The sequence below is a fragment of the Myotis yumanensis genome, unplaced genomic scaffold, assembly GCF_028538775.1.
Source record: "Myotis yumanensis isolate MYYU_CA2020_CCGP unplaced genomic scaffold, mMyoYum1.0.hap1 SCAF_4, whole genome shotgun sequence".
NCBI lineage: Eukaryota > Metazoa > Chordata > Mammalia > Chiroptera > Vespertilionidae > Myotis > Myotis yumanensis.
Window position 1 is genome coordinate 38,633,423 of NW_027223755.1, and position 15,647 is coordinate 38,649,069.

Consider the following 15,647-nt stretch of genomic DNA (forward strand, 5'->3'; position numbering starts at 1 on the left):
CGGCAAACTGTGGCTCGCGAGCCACATGGGGCTCTTTGGCCCCTTGAGTGTGGCTCTTCCACAAAATACCAAGTGCGGGCGCACATGTACAGTGCAATTGAAACTTCGTGGCCCATGCGCAGAAGTCGGTATTTTGTGGAAGAGCCGCACTCAAGGGGCCAAAGAACCGCATGTGGCTGGCGAGCCGCAGTATGCCAGCCACTGAGCTAGACCATGTTTGGAGGGCTTACAGGATGCCAGCAAGATGTTAGGACCAGACAGGGTTTTCAGGCCTGTGGGTTAAATGATAACTTTCTCTTTCTCTTAAAAGTGAATCAACTTGATATCTATTCCTCACTGTAGATCCTATCACATCCGGATACACATACTTGTTGACTCTCAGAAATAAAAGATATGGACAGGGTTTGTGGTAGGACTTTATTGTCTATCAGGGCAATTTCCTGTAACATTAGTGAAACCTGTATTGCTATTAAACGTCCAACATGAAACTGGTAACATCATTTGTCATTGTAAAAAAAAAAAAAAAGTGTTGTGTCTCCATAAGTACCTCATAATAACACAGTTTGCTAATCCCATTAAAGCATTTGCCAAATATCAGTGAAAGGCAGCTCGAGTTACCAGCTCCACATGAATCCGAAAGATTTAAATCTAAGTGTGTTATAAATTGTTTTCCGTGGGATATGAGGTAGGGAATGAGAAGAACTTGAAACCTCTCTACCAAAAAACAGATGGCATGCAATAGAATAAACAAATGGTTGGCCACATGGATGTGAACTAAATCACTGACAGCAAAATGTTTCAGAAACATAAAACAAGCAGCCGTACAGAACTTCAGAACTGGGCACAGGCTTGTTTCCCTGCTTGTTACAGATTCTAAGTTTGTCAGTAGGATAACTTTTTAGCACTGGAAAGTTTTAAATCTTCTTTGAATTGTTATTATTATTAATTTGAATTATTAATCCAAAAGATGTTGATTTGTAGCAGTGGATCATTCTTTATAGTCACTGCTATAACATTCTTATTTCTTGCCAGCATATAGGAGAGAGTTAAATATTGCTTTAAAATATCATTTAAAATATTTTTTAAATAAAAAAATATACAACGGAATATTCATTGGGATTAAATAAAATGAAGAGTCAGGAAGCATTTATAAAGTGTAACCACTTTAATATATTACTTTGCACCTTGAGGGTGATGGTGACCACACTGCAGAATGCCTTTTCTAGGTACATGTTGCCTTGACACCCTGACGCATTAACTTGTTGTGTCCAGTGCCTCAGATGTTCTTGTTGGTGGGGTTTTGCATACTGGCTGTGGCCTAATTCAAAAACTCAGTTTGAGTTAAACCACATTCAGCTTTTGTTTAAAAAGAAGAATTTCTCTCCTGCTTTTTGTGTATCTCCCATCTTTCTCTATGGCTTGTGCTTCAAACTAGAAAGCTTTAAACATTTGGCAGCACACTTGCAGGAGATAGAAAATGTACTAAGGAAATAAACAGTGATTATATACAAAACCAGGCCTCCACATGCTCGGAATTAGACGCAGCCAAGGGAAATGCTAAGAAAAAGTACTTCTGCTTCAGATATTGTGTGCCATGCAGGCCAAGGACACTCAGGCCATTGACAGAGGAGAAGAAAGTCAACTTTGGCCTAAATCTCTTGGAACATCCTGGTGTGTAAGCAGGGATTAGGTCAGAAATGCAGTGTGTGCTGTTAAGCATGGAGTTTTGCAACTAGTTGAAAAACCCCTACTTATATTTGTTTACTTAAGCGTGATAAGCAGTTCCTGGAGCAGAGAAAAGAAAGTCAGAGATAAGGGGGTGATAGGGAAGAGGAATGAAAATTGGATATATGTTCTTCAGAGGCTTGTCAGGGCCAGATAAAATTGTTCGAACCTCGCCAGAGCCTTCACAGCTCATATAATTGAAAGTAGCACAAAATAATCCCCTGATGTCGGTCTTCGCGACCCTGCAGTGCTCTCCCTGCGTCGTCGTAGGGGCGGCGCTGGGTTGGGAGGAGCAGGCTCAGGGTGTGCCGGTGGAGGGGACAGTCCCTGTGCTGGCATCAAGGACAGCACAGTGCCACTGTCCCTACTTTCACACCTGGCTGCTGAATCTTTGGGTGGTGAGTGGTCCCCACTCCTGAGACCCAGAGCTCACCGTGTTTAGGCTAACAAAATCTGTCTCTCATGTTCCTGTCGGTGTTTTTGTTAAACGTGCATTTAAGCATGATCCGATTAACGCTGCACTGAAGAGCTCATATGTAGGCCGGCCCTGCAGTCAGCTGTCTTCAGGCAACGCCTTAAGGACTGGCTTGCTCTACTGTCTGGTCCAGCACTCGGTGCGCATGACCAGCTCAGATCAGTGGAGATGTGAATTTCTGGAACAGGATAAGTTTGTCTGTAAATAAAATTCTCAAATGTGTTTAGCTGTCACCTACACTGGAGTTTTCATTGGTTTGTTCAACCCAGTCTCGCCAGACGTCTCACTGTGCTCCGCATGCTCTGGTTGTGATTGGCTTCTGAATTGCTCTGTCACCACCACCACCAACAGGTGACATCAACTTATAAGCACCGTGCTAAGGTTTCGCCTGGAGAGACTTATTTACCACGCAGTCCGCTGAGATGGTTCTGTGATCATCTCCATTTGAGAGGGGAAACTGAGGTACAGGGAGGGTCAGTGACTTGTCCAAGGTCACACAGCTAGTAAGTAGCAGAGCCAGAGATGAACCTGGGGAAGACGGGCTCTGGAGCCCATGCTCTTAATCATTACCCTGTAAACTGTTGATTTCTAGAAGGCGGTTTGGAATTAGACGTTTTAGAGAAGTTGGAGTAGAAATAGAAGAAATCGGGTTGTAATGCCTAGCAGGATGTCCAAGATTAAGAGCTGGGGGTGGTTGTTTTCTTTCTCTCCCTCCCTTTAATATTAGCATTTGGAAAACCTTTCTAAATCTTTGGGATTGCCATGGGTTCTGAGCACCTTCAGACACCATGAATACTGTTAGCTTCACTCTGCCCGAAGACACCTTTTCGTAAGGATAGTTTCTGTAATGATGCCTTATGATGCTCCATGTTACTTGTATATTTTTTTAATTAAATCTTTATTGTTCAGATTATTACAGTTGTTCCTCTTTTTTCCCCCCATAGCTCCCCTTGTATATATTTTTTTGAGGTAGCACTTGAGAAAACTTTACTTTGCAGTTTTGGAAGCTGTTTCATGAACAAAATTCTTGGATGTTTGAATATGATATCCAAATTGGAATTTGGTTTTATTTATAGAGGAAGGGACGGTTAGTTTAAGAACTTAATCTGCACTCCTCTGAGGGACACTAGCCACGAGTACAGAAAATGTGAAATTTTTAAACAACATAGTCCCTGTGGGACAATTGCTATGTAATTGGCCCCATGAAATGCTCAACTGCATTACTCTTCTTTAAGGCAAAACAAACAAAGAAACACTTTATTCCTATGAGGTTTTTTTTTTTTTCCTTCTCGCTTTAGAATCCTAGAACTATTTACTCAATGCATCTCTTAGTTTATGATGTTTGCCTTTTTCATTGATCAACAGAGAAAACACTTCATGGTATGAAAATTAATCTGAAATCTTCTTATTCCCCATTTTCAGTTATATTTTTATCTGTACCTCAATTTTTGCAGGCTACCTGAAATGTTTCTCTTCAATGTAAAGCATTATGGTTTTGCCATGCATATGAAACAATTTAAATCAAGAGCCAAAGTGTATGAGTTAGTCATGGAGATATTGGAAAAAGATAATAACTTTATGTTTGAATTCCAAAAGAGTGTTTCCCTTTGCTTCATATTAGAATTTGGTGCCCATCAAAATATTTTCAAAATTCAAAGCATTGTATTCAGAATATTTCATCTTGGCAATGCTTTTTAAAAAAATACAGACAGCTGTGTTGAACTCTAAAGAACTTTTTTTTAACATATGGAAAGAAAATAGAAAATTTCCCAATAAAAAGCCATGTTGTAGTTAGCATTTAAGTAAGTCTTTAAGAAGTGAGTATATGATAATTTCTAATGTTTTGCAACTATTCCATAATTCAGAAATGGCACCGTATTTATGTGGAAAGGAGCTTTGCCAAAGACCTTTAGGCAATTTCCCATAAAACTGAAACTGGCATTCTGTACTGTCAGCTTCAGTGACAAAGGTGTATTTGACAAGAAGGCGGTATGAGTTTGCTGGGGCTGCCATAATAATGTACCACAGACTGGGAGGCTTAAACATCAGAAATGTATTTCTGCACCGTTCTGGAGGCTGGAAGTCTGAGACTGAGGTTTTCTTCTCTCTGACTTCGATGGTCTTTCCCATGCATGTCTGTGTCCTAATTCATCTTCTTCTAAGAATACCAGGCCTGTTGGATTCGGGCCTTCTCTAATGAGGTCATGGGGGTTAGGATTTCCATATATGAATTGGGGAGTGGGGGCACACTTTAACCCTTAACATAGGATAAAATGATTATACATTTTTTTCATTGCAATATTTTTAGGTGTCATGAAGGCTTTGATTATTTATAAATATACCAAAGTTGAACTATAATTTACCTACCTTGTGAGCTTTTTTTTACTTGGTTAGAAAAGTGAGTTGAACTTTATTTTTCAAAAATGGCATAACAGTGAACTTGTGATAAACATATGCCTATATGTTTATAGACATAGGTGTCTGTTATCAAGCCTATGTCATCTCATAGGAATTAGGGCAGCAAGTATGGAATCTGTAGATTCATTCAGCCACATTTCCAAACCAAGGCCTTCATTAGGAGCTTTGGGAATTTTGAGCTCTCTTTATGATCAGGAAGGATATTAGATGCCTTTATATTGGATTGCTTAAATGAAACCAGAGCTGAAGGGTTGGAAACATTCGTTATGACAACAAATTATTATTTAGATATATTTATGGGAGTTTGTAGAAGTCAAAATTGGGAAATCATTGGGCAACTCTTTATCTTCTACAATCTTGACTAAAACTTTGGGTAACATTTTAAAGGAAACCATAATATTGCTAGCTCTCAGTAATCTACATCTTGACAAGAGTATAATGGATTGGGCTCAAAGGCTTACTTTTAATCTTTCTCACTGATAGTGTAGATGACTGACTTTCTCCTTTTGCAGATTTTGTACCAGGAAAGGGAAACATGCCATTTGCTTGTAGAGCCTGGTGAGCCACTGGTGCTGCCTGCCAACTTCCTGATTGCATAGTTCTCTGGGGGCAGATTGACTGTGTGAGCCAACTGGGCCAGGGCCATCCCGCCTAGTGCACAGAGCCCAGGACACAGCGGGAGAGCAAACCAGCAGGTGGGTGGATTCAGAGGCAGCCAGCCAGCCATGTGGCTGCCTGTTCCTCCCCACCCTGGGCTCCAGTTTGGTTTGAACAAGCTGCTGAAGTGGGAGTCCACTGAGTACAAAAGAGTCCAGAGGTTAGGCCTGGCCTTGGGTTATCCTTAGCTTAAAACACACACACTTACACACTTGTACATATACACACATATATGCCATCTATGGGCCACATATTAGACTTCTCTACTACAGTGTGGCTTTTATTCTCGAAGTGACTTAAGGGTTGGGTCTGGAAGGGAGGTTTGTAACTATTTACATACCAAACATGCCTAAAGGATAAGGCATGCTCCTGTCAGTCTCAATGACTCCTGGGATAGTGATCCAAAACTGGTAAAGGAAGCATCACCCTGTCCATGGATCAAAATCTGGGGACTGTCTCCTTCCTCACCCTTTGTCCACCCAACCATGGAGATTCTATTTTTAGGGCTTGATTAAAATGTGGAGTGTTCAGCTGAGGACTGTTATGTTATATTTCCCTATGAAGAATGTGACCATCTGGTTCAGAGAGTGGCAAACTTTTTCTTAAAGGACCGCGTGGTGAATATTTTAGTCTTTTGGGGCCATAAAGTCTTTCCTGCATATAGTCAACTCTGCCACGTAGCTCGAAAGCAACCATGGACAATGCGTAAAGAATGCAATTATCTGTGTTCCGGTAAAACTTTATTGATTGAAACAGGTGGTCTAACTTTGTTTTTCTCCACTTAAATTGAGGAGGTTATAGTCCTCCCGGTTTGGGCAGCACCTCTTATTAGCACTTACTGTAATTGGAATTAATTGCATGTGTAATAATTTACGTAATGTCTGTCTGCCCCACAATACAATCAGCTATGAGGGTAGAAAACTCCGTGTGTCTTCGTTAATTGCTCTATCACAAGCACCAAGCACAGTGTTTGGCATGTAATGAACACTTGATAAATATTTAGGACATGAATGAAGGATAAGGTTTGCACACTTTGCAGAAATGAAAGCAGCTATGAGCTTGTGCCACACAGCTTGACTTTACTGAGGCATTGAAAGAGGTCAAGAAAAGCTAGTAGAGCTATGCGGTGTGATGGTGGTTCATATGGGCCAGCTAGACAAGTGCCTCAAGCTAGCTCACTGAATCAAGTGAGTTTCAAACTTTTGTAAGATGAGTATATGTTTATTTTTGACATGCTGTATTATTTTATATTAGTTTCAGGTGTACAGAATAGGGGTCAGATAGTTATATAATTTATGAAGTGATCCCTCTGATAATTCTAATACACCCCTGACACCATATATAGTATTCCCTATGCTGTGCTTTACAACCGTGACTATTCTATAACTGCCAATTTGTACTTCTTAATCCCTTCACCTTTTTCACCCAGTCCTCCAATGCCCTCCCATCTGGAATCCCTCAGTTTGCTCTCTCTCTCTCTCTCTCTCTCGTTTGTTTCTTTATTTTGTTCTTTAGGTTCCACATATCAGTGAAATCATATGGTATCTGTCTTTCTCTGTGTGACTTATTTCACTTAGCCTAATACTAGATGGCATTCTTAAAATGTCTGGGTAACTGCAAGATTTCTTGCCTTTAATATCTTTTTGGATTCTAGGTAGCAGACTTTAACAATTACCAACTTTTCCTCATTACTGTGGAAATAACTTTGTTTACTGATGTCCAGTCCTGTTGATCACTTTGGGATTGGCACTCTGTACCACTCTAGAGAGGATCTTTTTATATGAGTTATTTTTTCATTTAGATCATCATGTGTATAGTCCCATATGGCTATGCGTATCAAATAAAAATGTAGTGTTCTCCACAAAATGCTTTAATTTATTCTAAGCAAGTAGAAATGCATCCATTGCTGTCATTTTAGGAGGATAGCACATAAAAAATTTAGCATTTAATTCTTGTATTAATAACTATTAGTCAGCTTATCTGTTCACTGTGGTATTTCTTTTTTAACCATAAAGTAGCTCCAGCACCAATAAATTAAATATGCGTCGCTAGCTCAGCATCAATGAAACACTTTTGTAAACCCTTTTTCTCTTGCTAAATCCTATTTAACAGTCCAGTGTATCTCCCCAGGCAAAACTGTTAGTATTTGTTTAGGTAAATACACTTCTATAGTGGGAACCAATTTCCCTGGTAGACCTTCTACTTGTCAGCTTTCAAATATGGCCTGAAATATCACACTTTTTAAAAATAGCAATCTTAAAATTAAGTCTAGTGGCATCTTAAGAAATAGATCCCTTTGCTTCACCCCAGACGAACTGAAAGGCACTTATGTGCTCTTGGCTGGTCAATTTCCAGACACACTGGCTGAGGGGAGAAGTCTTGGCTGTTCTGCTCAGACCTCGAGCCAGATAATAAATAAGCTTGGGCCTGCGTTTTGATCTGCAGAGATGTGATGTTGCCATGATCAATCACTGCTGAGTTTCCTTGGATAGGGGGCCGGGTATCCATTCTCTTTCTGGATGAGATATTAATTCAATTTAATTTGATATGTTAATGCTCGGTTTGAAAGTTTACCTAAGGAAAAATGTAGTCTTACGAGGTTTCCAGTTATGCCGATAGGACTCTGAGCCTTTTGCTGAACAATTTCACAGTGAGGCTGTGCAAAGTGATTTTCATGGGGACACCCTTCCACAGTTCTCTCTGTGCAGCTTTCATTACACTACAGCCCTTTCTTCCCGCAGCAAAACATGCAGAATGTTTGGTTTAAATATGGAGTTTTTGGATCCTCCACCAGAAACACAGGAGACGTGCTTCTCCTGGGAGGTGAGGCCATTTTGGAAGGAATGGTGCTCTAAGGCTTTGGAAGCAACATTTACAAGCAAAACATTGGCAGAGTTCGTTTTTATTTAATGACCTGCTTCCTACCAGTGAGCTTGGCATCCTGTGCAGTGATTTGCAATCAATTAATCATACAGAATGTTGTAACGCCGCAAGAAGGGCATTGCACTCCGAGACTCATAAATCCACCAGCAACGAAAACAGGAATTGCATGCTCAAAGCCCTCTTCATGTGAAACCCAGAATAAGAAGGTGGTTTTAACACTAAGGTATCTTCGGAAGCCTTGGTATGTTCTTGTAGATTCTGAATTTTGAAGCTCCTGTTTCTCATGGATGGTGTGGCCTTCTCATGGGATCTCAGAATAGGAGTCTGTACATGTTTGCCTCATTCACACTAGACCCTGGTCATGTAGATGAGAGAATTCTGGATTCTTCTGGATTACTGAGAGAAGGCTATGGTTTTGGTTCCCCACTCCCCCAAATTCAGGGCAGTCATGCTCAATAGAGGTAGGCCATGTGTTTGGATGTCTTTGTAGGAATGATTAAGGAAGGCAGCATGTTCCCCTCTGGGGAATACACTTACATTTGTTAGAGGCAGATGGCAGAAGATGGGCTGGTGTGATATTAGCAGTCAAGGAGGTTTCGCATACTTGACTTTGCCAAAAGCTTCTGGAATCTGCGTGTTTAGGATCTCAGGCTTGTATTCTTGTCATTTCAGATGTGCCCTTAAAGTTAACTGTTAAGCTATGCTGGACTTTTTTCTCTTATTTTATCATAGTAAATATGGGGCTATTGCATATTCTTAAAATTGTATAAGCTTAAGTAGCTTAAGTGTATGTATATTGTGTTGTCTTTACTCGCTTCCATATGGTTCTATTTGGAGGATGTTCTTAACAAGGATGTGGAAGCTTGATGTATATTCCATTTGATTACAATGGAACCTTCTTTTAAGAAACTAAAGGTTTTCAAAGCTAGTATTACTTCCAATGAATAGGTTAAACGTCTGACTCTTGATGAATTTATTCCTACCAAAGTTGTGCTATTTTTGATTACTTGTTCATTTAGCCAGATTTGCATGACATTATACACAAGTAGAACTCATCCTATATTTTTAGATGCTTGATGCTTCTGTTCAGCATGAGCTCTAAAATACATTCACCGAGTTTTGCATATGCAGACCACTTTTCATGGGCGCATCCATGGGTGGGAGGAAGCACAAGGAACAATTTTGGCCAAAATGTGGTGGTCTGTTGGTCTGTGTGTAGTCATGAGATTGTATTTTGCATTCAGGCTCCAGTGTGAAGAAGTGCAGTTGCACACGGATATCTCCCTGGGGACCATGAACTGGATCACACACACCCCCCCCCCCCCCCCCCCCCGCCCTTGGAAGGAGACTGCAGCAACACTGCAAGGGGTCAGGTGTTTAGCTTTCTCTTAAGGTACTCAACTACCTACATAGATTTAAAAAATATTAAAGTTATTTTATGCTGAACAAGCAGCCTGAGGTAAAGTATTGTGAAGGATAAAATACTAAATGCGTCTTTTATGAGCTCCCTCTGCTCTGAGAGGCCTTAACAAACATGGGGGGTATGGTGGGAGAGGCTGAATCTGAACTGTGTAAGCCTAGAAGCAAAGGAAGTACTGGGGAAAATCACATTCAAATTACCCTACTCAAAGAAGTTATCATTGCTCCTGGTAAGAATATGGAAGATATTTGCAAATGCTCCTGCCAGTAAATTAAAATATTTCCTCTTTGTATTCATCAGATAAGAGACATAGACATATTGATATACAGAGATATAGCAGATGTGTTTGACAGATTCAATCTCTTGCCTATTGCAGTACTTAAGATATTCAGTTACTCACCTACACACACCTGGACACACCCACCTACCCACATAGAGACAGAATTAAATGTTTATTTTTATAAATCAAAGTGGGCTTAAAGGCGAAATATTTATTTTCTGAAAAAATGTATAGTATTTCTATAAATATATAGTTCTACAAATTCATAGCACTATGGTAATGGTTATTGGTAATGATTTTCATTTTTTTAAAAAGATGATTATTTTCAGAGTGTTTTTTTTTTAAGAGACCATTGGCTAACTTTGAGAACATGATTTAAGAAAATTCAGAAAATGTATTTCATGAAAGGCTTGATTAAATAACTGAATCAAGACTATCCTAGAAAATCCACTAGGATTGAAACCTGCTTGGCAAATATTATTTTTGACCAAAATGACCAAGACTAGACATGTTTCTGTGAGGAAAGTAGGTGATGTGATATTTCCCTGTCATTCAAAGGTGAGAAGATAAAGAATCCACCTTCTCCCACCTCTTCAACCAAGTTTCATAAAAAATAGACTAAAAACATACTTTCCCAGTATAATGACCTTTACATGAATTATCAGTACTTCACTTTTCAGTGAGAGATTTGAATGAATGAATACATGAATGGATGAACAAATGAATGCATGAAAGAATGCAGTTGATTAATAGAACAATGAAGATGGTTGACTGGCATAATGATTAATACAGAGGGCTTGGAGATTATGTCTGGGTTCATATTCTTGTTCTGCCATTTGCTACCTGTGAAATTTCAAACAAGTGTTTACACTTACTTAGTGTGTCTATTTTCTTATCTACAAAATTGGATTTCTGGTAGTGCCTGCTCTGTAGGTGATAGGAGAATTATATAATACAAAACATTAAATACTTAGAATTTTGGGAGTACTCCATAGACATGGTTGTTATCAATGTTACTTCTATACTTTGTATTAAGAAAAGGGGTAATTCAGTAGGCGGTGCACTGGGTCACTTGAGCCACTGGACTGCTCCCCAGATGGTTGCCGTGGTGACCTGAAAGACTTACTCTGTCTCATTTGGATATTTTCCAAGAAGGCATGTCTCAAAAAATATTCCATAACTCTGCTGGCTCTTACTAGGTTTTACATGATAAAAAGTTCTCATAGTCAGGTAATATTGAGAAATGCTGGTTTGGGGACTACACAACTTTTTTAGAACTTTTATTGAGCTCGTGTGTACTGTGAATCTCCAGAAGTGGCACTTCCCAATCCTATTTAACCACAGCAGCTTCCTCTCCAGCCCAGCATCTTGCAGGGTGACTATTTCTTGAAATAGACTGGGAAAAACATTGACGTAAATAGATGTTGAAATAAATTCATTGCCTGTGGCACATCCTTCAAATACATTTGTTTTCTCCCTTGGGAACAGTTGAAATCTAAATGACATATCCCAACACAATTTACCACATGGGTTGTCTTTTGAAAACTAAATTCAACATGATGAGTTTAAGATAGAGCTCTGTTTGCCTGGCCAGTGTTGCTCAGTGGTTGAGCGTTGACCCATGAACCAAGAGGTTTGATTTCCAGTCAGGGCACATGCCCAGGTTGCAGGCTCGATCCCCAATGGGGAGTGTGCAGGAGGCAACAGGTCGCTATTTCTATCTCATCAATGTTTCTATCTCTCTATCCCTCTCCTTTTCTCTCTCTCTAAAATCAATAAAAACATTTTTAAAAGATAGGAAAAAAAAGATAGAGTTTTGTTTGGCCCCCAGGTTAGCTTTTGGGTCTATGGATAAGGGTTCATGGACAGTCTCCTTAGGGCTTGACTGGGTCAGCTTTCTTGGTATTATCCAACGTGCCATGTGCTAAAGTTAGCCGTCCCTGATGCAGCACAGGGAATTATGTGTTTGGGCCTAGAGCAGTGGTCGGCAAACTGCGGCTCATGAGCCACATGTGGCTCTTTGGCCCCTTGAGTGTGGCTCTTCCACAAAATACCGACTTCTGCGCATGGCCATGAAGTTTCAATTGCACTGTACGTGCGCGCCCGCACATGGTATTTTGTGGAAGAGTCACACTCAAAGGACCAAAGAGCCACATGTGGCTCGCGAGCCGCAGTTTGCTGACCAGGGGCCTAGAGGACTGATCTGGCCTCCAATCTCTCAGCCTTAGTCTCACACTATTCTGTCCATTCTTACCCTGTGGTCCAGCCATCTGAAGTTCTCTCACTCATGCAAAAGGGCAGCCCCCCTACATATATTTCCTCTCCTCCATTCTTTATTCCAAAGCTGGTTAACTCTTACTCATCTTTCAAGACTTAGCTCCAGGTCACTTTGTTCCGGACTCTCTCCAGAGCCTCTCAGTCTGGGATAGGAGCCTCTCCTGTGTGATCCTGAAGTGCCGAAGACCCTTTATTACTTTCCACCATGTTTTGTCACTTCTCCCCTTTAGACTCCAAGATGTTTTTTATAATTTGATTGAGATGAAATTTGCATACAGTGAAATGCTCAGCTATTAACTCTATTATTCATTCAGTTTTTTGGAAAGAATATCAGGGCACAGAATGTTTTCATCACTCCCGAAAGCCCTCTTACACCTCCCTCCAACCAGTCTCCGTCCAGAAGCAAATACCCATCTGCTTTCCATCACCACAGGTTAATTTTGCTTATTCTCGAGTGGCATGGAATCAGCACTATGTACTTTTTTGTGTCTAGTCCCCCTGCCCCCCCACTCCCCAGCATATTATTTTTGCAACTCAACCATGCTATTGCATAAATCCATAGTAGGTTCCCTTTTACCGCTGCATAACCTTGCATTAATAAATTTACCATTTACTTATACATTCTTCTTTTGATGGACACCTGACTTATTTCTAGTTTTTTGCTATTGTGGATAAAGCTACTGTGATCATTCTTGCACAAGGCTTTTTGTGTATTATGTTTTCATTTCTCTTAGATAAATACCTAGGAATAAAATAGCTCCTAGAATAGGTGCCTGTTTAACCTTTAAGAAACTGAAACAGTTCTGGAAGTGATTATACAGACTATACACGTCCTGGGTGCTGGGACGAGATTGTGTTCAACTCGGTTCTCTGGTGTTCGGGCCAGTGCAGGGCACGCACTAGGCTCGCAACGCTTACTGAAGAATGAATGGATGAGAGGCTCGAACCAGTTTTTATTTTGACATGTCCTCAACTAATCAACAAAGAATGAATGCTTTATCATCACAGGGATGAAAAGTGGCTAAATGTGGACTCATTCTAGGCAGGCAAAAGTCAGGGGCAGTATGGCTCCCTTCCCCCTGCTCCTGGGGCTGAATTTCTTGTTTTAGGGCAGCAATACGTGAGATGAAGCCGAGTATGTAGACTTACGGGGGACCCAAGGAGGGCCCTGATCACCAGTAGCTGCCAAGCTTACCCCTAGAGTTAAAACTCCCAACACTGCCATTCAAGATCCTTCATAGCCTACCTTCCCAGCACCCATCCCTTTATTCATCTTCGTAAACTCATTGCAGCCAAACTTGACAAATCTTTTTTTTTTTTTCCTACAGCATCAAACTCCACCTGGAATACCTCCACAGGAGGCATCTCCTCCTTAAATATCCTGGTCAGCCTTTAAGGCTCAGGTCAGATGCTGTCTCTCTGAAGTCTGTCCTGGTCACCACATCTGGAAACTCTCCCTCTGGAGGGACTCTGATGTGGTGTCCAGCAGGGGGCAGTATCATTAGCCAGTGAGCAGGATGTCCTGTTTTTATTGTAGTTGTCTGGGTTTGCATCTTCCTCCTCTATGAGGAAATAGGCTTTTTCAGGTCAGCGTGCTTTGTGGCCGCAGCAGTCTGGAAGGAACGGGGGCCGCTGGTCACTAAGGAAGTAGCTGAGACTACGCTTCATGATCCTTTCTTTTGCTGGCTGACTCCACCAAGGCAGGGGTGGGGAACTTTTTTACTGCCAAGGGCCATTTGGATATTTGGAACATCATTCGCAGGCCATACAAAATTATTTTGGGTCAAACATTTAAGTAGCTCACTTCTAATGCCTTGGCAGGTACAGAGCCTTATCTGGCCTGCGAGCTGAACGTTCCCCACCCCTGCACTAAAGAAAGGTTAAGTTATATGGTAATTCTATGGCTCCTTGAGAAGAGGAGGAGGATAGTGTGCCAACTGGGGATTTGTATCTGCTGGTAGATAATTAAAGGGAAATTAGCAAGTTGCTTTAGGCTCAAGTGTTAGTCACAGGTCACATGTCAGAAAGCACAGATATTAAGTAGAGGAGCTTCATGTGACATTTGTATGCATAAGGCAATTTAAAATTGGGAGAGTGGCTCTAAGGAGTAGAGCAGTTTAGTGCGTGATGCATATGTTCTCTTTTAATTGCTCTTTTGGTAAAGTCCCAATTTTGCCTCTGCTCTGCAAACTGCCCACTTCTTTAATTGTATAATTTATAAAAATACTTATTTTAAATGTAACTTTCAGAAATATACTCTGATAACAAACATTAATGTGAAAAGAAGGCCAAGGGTGTGAAAACCTGCATTGAAGAAAACATTTTCTATATATGTTGTACTTTTAAAATTACCATCATTTTTGAGTGGCATAAACTCAAGGCTTTAGTTGGAAATGATATTTCAGGGTTTGGCATCTTGGCAAATGTTATTTCACAAATAAGAATTATAAGCCCTAACCAGATTGGCTCAGTGGATAGAGTGCTGGCCCTCGGACTGAAGGGTCCTGGATTTGATTCCGGTTAAGGGCATGTACCTAGGTTGCAGGCTCGATCCTAGGTTCTGATCAAGGCATGTGCAGGAGGCAACCAATCTATGTGTCTCTCTCACATCGATGTTTTTCTCTCTGTCTCTCCCCCTCCCTTCCACTCTCTCTAAAAAAAAAAAAAAATCAATGAAAAATATATTCTCAAGTGAGGATTAACAACAAAAAAAGAATTATGAAAATAATGTTTCACATTTTTTAAAAAAAGAATTTTATGTTGCTCTGAAACAAAGTTCTTTGACATCTCATAGTTCTATAGTTGATTAAGAGAAAAATACCCTCATTTGTAGACTTTTCAAACATTGGATGCCTTCTTTTTTTGGTCTAGTAATAACATAATTATTAAAAAGTACGTAGAACTAATTAACTTGGGTGTGTTTGGTATAATTGCTTGCCTTCTTCTGATTTAGAAAAACACTGGATTTTGTGTGCTTAAGAATTTGAACAGCTGCTTTTCCCTCTACTGAACCAGTAAGAAGTAAATGCAGCATTAAAATTCCTTGGTTGATTTCCTGCATTATTCAGCTGGCAGAGAAGTGAATTCATTTTTTCTTCTCTCCGAGAAATGAGAGGCATAACTCTTTCCGTGTGGGTAGGTCGCGTCCTGTGGCAGGCGGTTTCCAGGAAGTCCACTCCACCGGCATGGACGGTCCTGGTCTCCACATCCCGCAGAGGAATTCGGCGCCATGAAAATACTGCCCTGTCCTTGTAGCTGGAGACCTGCATGTCGTTTCATTTGGCGCACTTTTAAAAACTTGTCCCTGCTTTTTAGCCGAGACTCCAGGATTTGAACATCTTAATTTGTTTTGATTTAAAAATTGAACTTGACATATTTTTTGTCTACCTGACTGTATTATGGACAATTTCAGACATGTTTAAAACTAAACAGAGAAGTCAAACAACCACTCAGCTTCAAACATTTAGGTACTTATGGCCAGTCATGTTTAATAAGCTAGACTCCTCCCCCCA

General features: G+C 40.5%; 1 protein-coding gene across 2 annotated transcripts in view; it reads left to right on the forward strand.

The window, feature by feature from the left end:
* ARHGEF28 (Rho guanine nucleotide exchange factor 28) overlaps window positions 1-15,647 on the forward strand; it is a 263,410-nt gene that overhangs the window by 236,800 nt on the left and 10,963 nt on the right. The gene's annotated exons all lie outside the window — the stretch shown is intronic.